Genomic DNA, 6000 nt, shown 5'->3' with positions numbered 1-6000 from the left:
GGAAGAATTGTTATATTGTGAGTTTATGTAAAAAAGGAATAAGATTGCATATAATGTGTAATAACTAATTTTTACTTCATTCAAAAGGTGTTTGTATAAGAATAGCGAAATAAGGAGGGATATTTTGTTTATAGAACTGTGATAGGTCTTTATATGTGGGCGCGGGAATCTGCCTGACATAGCAGATACGTAGGCACACATTGCATCTTGTCATGGGCGAAGGAGGTTGTGCGTGTGTCGGGCCGTCTATTAGTGTGCAGCGCCCTTGTTACGTTTTACACCTTTGAAAGAAGTAAGTTGTTTTCTTTAAATGTCAGTTTGATAGTAAAGATTGTGAGCTTTGATACATGTCTATGAAATGTTTTTATGTCCTTCAGGAGAGGAAAATAAGGATTATTTTGGAAGGAGAATGTATTTGATTTTGTACTTGACAACTTCCGTTAGTCAGAATAGTATGTCTTCATAGGGACATGGTATCCAGTTAATCAAATTACATTGATCGTTTAAATAAATGTTATTACATTTATTCTATATGATGTTTAGATAAATTGTCATTTAAATGGTTAGTGGTTAACGCCTACCTGTATTTAGTGCGTGAATTATTGATTGTAATGATTTCGCCGTTGAGGGCGTATGATGTTAATATTGTGATAAAGATGGCGGCGCCCATGGAATCTTTGTCTGATAATTTAATTGATGGGTTACTTTATGTAATGTGTTATTAGTATACTATAAGGATGTTTTAACGATTTGTTATAGATGACATGCTAGCGAGGTTTGCTGGGAGCTGTCTTAGTGTGGTCTAGCTGGGACTGTCTTGTCTTTTGGGAGCCGGCAGCTGCTCCGGCTTGTATCTCAGAGAACTTGGGTAGGATATGATTTAATATACATACATTGTTTAATTGGTGTAATGTTGTTTATTGATGCATTTTGAATATGTACTTTTATATAATATGTGTTAATTAAAGACAATGATATTGTCTTAATTATTATATTGTCATTGATGCATGATGCCACAGTTAAAACCAACAGTGTGATAATTTACTGTCTGTTTACCTCGCCCACATTGTTGTATACTATCAGATATATGTTGATAAGAATCTATACTTGTCTTGTATTTATGTTTGGCACATCTGATTGATTTGCAGGGTTTTCTTCATGCTGATGTATATTGCTGTTCACAAATAAATAGGCTCATCACCCACCCTTCACATTCAAGCTGCATGCATGGTGCCTTACTTACTCCGTATTACGACAGAAACACAAAACATTTCAAGAAATATTTATAAATCATGGACTTTGTGATGGCATGTTAGCATTGTGCTAAAGAAGTTATCCAATAAAGTCTACTACTACCATCACTGTGTTATGAATGGAATTTATGCACACTGATGAACCAAAACAAATCATTAAGTAATTGCAATGTAAAACAAATTATCATTATTCTTCATTCATCAATTCGTACCTGTTGTAAAGACCGATTATTACAAACAAATATTTTATGTAAGAATTGCCAACGATTGGAACATGCATGCAATGTAATCAATAGCCCAACTTTTAGAACCTCACTAAAGATCCATCCCCATATAAAACGAGATATTGGTATAAGTAATAATATTATTATTTTGTCTCTCATAATGTATTCATATTGTCAGTTTTCCATTTATCTACTCATAAACTGTTTGAAATAATAATACCTAATATGACACCTTCGTGCAATTTAATATTCAAATCTCTGATAACTTATTTTTAATAATTTGCTGTCATCAGCTTAAAGTTAACATTCTATTAAATTTCGATTGTGTGTGTTTACTATTTAACCTATGTATTTCTTTGTTTTATCTCGGTTGTATGATCATGTATCTCGTTATATTTGATTACTATTAGCCTATCATTTAATTGGGTCACAAACCTTTCAAACCTTTTTGCTGCATCCCCAGACATATATTTTGTTTTTACTGAATGTTTGAATTAATTCCATACAATACAATACAATCAATATAACGGATATTAAAAGTACTTCTGTATTGTACGAATAAGCAAAGAACTATCATCTGGAGATTAGTGTAACATACTAGAGTGTATTCAATTATTGTTCAATTTGATTAATATATTCACATATTCATGAAAGGTGTGTATGGGGGAGGAATTATGTTTAATGAAAGATCTTTCTTCCGTCACTGTTATCGTGTCGTATTTGCAGTCATCATACACCCATCCACTGTCACATGACATCGTTTCGCTGCTGTAATTGGATGGATCGATCCCAGGCCAGAATCCCACTCCTGACACGTTATACTTCTCACATTGTGCGTACTCCAGCTCACCATCTGATGTGTAGTTTGATGGGATGCTACCTTCCTTCTGGGCTAGTGCACAAGCTTCCTCTGACAACCCGTATTGCTCACATCCAGGAGTCCATTCGGGGGTCTGTAGAAGGTGGATATAGATAAAGATATGATATATCTAAAGCCTTCCGCACACTAAAAAATATCTTTATAATGCGATCCTATTTTCGAAGAAATTTACAATTATATTAGATATAGAAATCTAAACAAACATCATCTTCCTGAATTAGGTTCTTAATAATGATCAGAATGCTAACAACCGGAATTTAAATGCATTTAAACTAATACCAGCCGAATGGGTTTCAAATCGTAGACACTACGGCATATGGCATGGCAGTTTGTTCCAAACTTTTTAGTTGTTTATTTTCAGGAATACTTTTGTTCTATAATATTTCTTTCGAACTGACTTATAAGTACTATCAAGATAGCTCACGACTACGATACCAACGGCCAAATGAAGATGATACCTCGAATCTTATACCGCGTTTCCAAAACACCAAAACTATAGATGTAATTTTTACAAGACAGAGATTCTTTATTTCTGCATTTGAATCAAATGTTGACCTCTTTGATAATTAGCTTGAAATTTTATGGAAGATGTGCCCGATTTGTAAGGGACAAAGAATCCAAACTTACCTCGCACCAGTGATCGACTGTAGCCGCCAGGAAGACTGGAATCATTGACACCCATGAGGAGAAGAAGACTATGGTACAGGTGATGGCGAACACCCTGCGCTGGTAGGGACCAAACTCACCTAGCTTCTTGAGGAGATCGTCAAGTTTAAACATAACTGCAGGAATGAGATTGGAGCACAGGGTGCGCCTAGACAGAAGTCGCCAATGATCCACTTCTGATATTTATGTTCCCTTGAGTGAAGATATTGAAGATAACTCTAATTAGTAACGTGTACGCATTATGGTTATTAGCCAATAGGCCAGTTCAGACATGTATATTTTTTCATGAATCCTTTTTTCGCTCTAGTGTCGTTGCCGTTGGTGTGACTACGGTAGGAGTGAACAAGATCACAAGTTATGCCCAAGTCACACTGAAATTATACATGGGGACTGACTGTTGGCCACAGGAGTAACGTTATTTTGTTCGATCTGGTGTCGGTCTGGTGGTGGTGTTGTTGGTGTGACTAGTCGGGTATTACTCACGAGTTAGTATTGTAATACATGCATGTTACATTGGGATTGCTTTAGGATTTGCTTTCTGCGGTATATCTCTGCCTAATTCTTGGGTCGTTCAGAAATGTATGTCATATGTGAATCGGTCTATCATGCAATACACAACCTTATTACTTATTATTATTATTTGATTATCCATCTATTTAATGATCATAATTTAAGGCGAGGGGACGGCCTGCATAATTATACCCCCACATCCTTGAAGGACGAACATTATTTGTAAAATCAATCATATATTTTGACAAAATATATATAAGTGTGTCTTACGGTAGTGAAAATGTTTTTTTAGAAGCTATTAGTATACTAAAAATAAGTTTATAATATTTTGTAATGAGTCAATTTCGTGTGTGTGTGTTCACGCAATAAAAACAATAACAACGAAAACAACAACAGCAGCAGCAAAAACAAACGAAAGTCATTTTGCTTTGGATGTATAGCATATAAATCCTTCATAAAACAATATTTGATTTTCAAGCTTTGATTTCTAACATAAGAAATGCAGAATACGAATATGTTTTCGTACGTTATAAAAATTCTACAAATTCATCATTATTTTCCTCTTCTTCCTTCTCCTCTTTTTCTTCTTCTCCTTCTTCTTTTTCTTCTTGTACTTAATATCACTTCTATCATCAGTTTAATGTTGTTATTATTATTATTATCTTTAATAAGTAGTTCTTTTAATTTTCTTATCTGTCTGTAAATAATACTATTTTAACTTATTAATTGTATACATGTCTGTAAGGGACCCCACTGGAAATAAGCTCTCGAGCTTTCGTGTGTTATCCTGTTATTTTTGATCTGTTATTATTGTATATTGTTGTATGTTGGAAGCTTGTCGAATAAAAATCAATCAATCAATCTTCAAACGTATTCTCTCACATAAAGATTTCGCAAGCTATTAAAATATTTACTTAAGCAATTGCAGACACCAAAAGGGAAAGAGAAGGGAGAGACTGACGGTGTCACCCTAATCCTATCTCCGAAATTTGATGCAAACATCATGAGAACTATCGCAAGAACTTTTTTAAACAATGATGTGGAGTCATGTCAATACAAAGGGGAATGGAAACCAGTAGCGTAGGAAAGGGGGCACATTCAGGCAGGGTATGGCCCTTAACAAATATTAAAGGGCGAATACAGAAATAAAACGAGAAGATAGAGAGATAGAGAGAGAGAGAGATTATCCCTCTATTTAATGATCCTAATTTAAGGCGTGGGGACGGCCTGCATAATTATACCCCCACAGCCTTGAAGGACGAACATTATTTGTAAAATCAATCATACATTTTGAAAAAAATATATATAAGTGTGTCTTACGGTAGTGAAAATGTTTTTTTAGAAGCTATTAGTATACTAAACATAAGTTTATAATAGTTTGTAATGAGTCAATTTCGTTAGCATGTGCGAGTGTGATTTTGTGCCTATGTCCGTGTGTGTGTGTTCACGCAATGAAAACAATAACAACGAAAACAACAACAGCAGCAGCAAAAACAAACGAAAGTCAATTTGCTTTGGATTTATAGCATATAAATCCTTCATAAAACAATATTTGATTTTCAAGCTTTGATTTCTAACATAAGAAACGCAGAATACGAATATGTTTTCGTACGTTATAGAAATTCTACAAATTCATCATTATTTTCCTCTTCTTCCTTCTCCTCTTTTTCTTCTTCTCCTTCTTCTTTTTCTTCTTGTACTTAATATCATTTCTATCATCAGTTTAATGTTGTTATTATTATCATTATCTTTAATAAGTAGTTCTTTTAATTTTCTTATCTGTCTGTAAATAATACTATTTTAACTTATTAATTGTATACATGTCTGTAAGGGACCCCACTGGAAATAAGCTCTCGAGCTTTCGTGGGTTATCCTGTTCAAGCTGACTTATTTTTGATCTGTTATTATTGTATATTGTTGTATGTTGGAAGCTTGTCGAATAAAAATCAATCAATCAATCGAATAAAAATCAATCAATCAATCTTCAAACGTATTCTCTCACATGAAGATTTCGCAAGCTATTAAAATATTTACTTAAGGAATTGCAGACACCAAAAGGCAAGGGTGTCGATTTGTATCCGTGGTTGGGGGGGGGGGGGATGATAGGTGCCAAAATATTTTCGGCAATGGATCAAAGCAACCAAGAGGTAGAAGCGTGTGGCAGGTTGCACCCCCTCCCCAAGCGCATAGCTAGCATTTCATTTTAGGGGGGGCGGTAGTGAGCACGCGCAGCGTGCGTATCACTTAAAGAGCACTCCCTAGGGGGTAGGGTGCAGGGAGGGGGGGGGGGTTCCCACTCCTCCCCGGCGAAGCGCTGAAGCTTTGAAGTTTCATTAGATTATTAGAAAAAGAAGAAGATTCGTCGGACCGTTCTCGACTCTTAATCCTTGTTTTAACTAAGTTCCCATTCCTCCGCGCGTAGCACGGAAGCTCTGATGTTTCATCATCATCATCAACTTCAGGTGGC

This window comes from Strongylocentrotus purpuratus, unplaced genomic scaffold (genome assembly GCF_000002235.5).
Source record: "Strongylocentrotus purpuratus isolate Spur 01 unplaced genomic scaffold, Spur_5.0 spur5_contig_863, whole genome shotgun sequence".
NCBI classification, from domain to species: domain Eukaryota; kingdom Metazoa; phylum Echinodermata; class Echinoidea; order Camarodonta; family Strongylocentrotidae; genus Strongylocentrotus; species Strongylocentrotus purpuratus.
Note: the sequence above shows the minus strand (reverse complement) of the source record.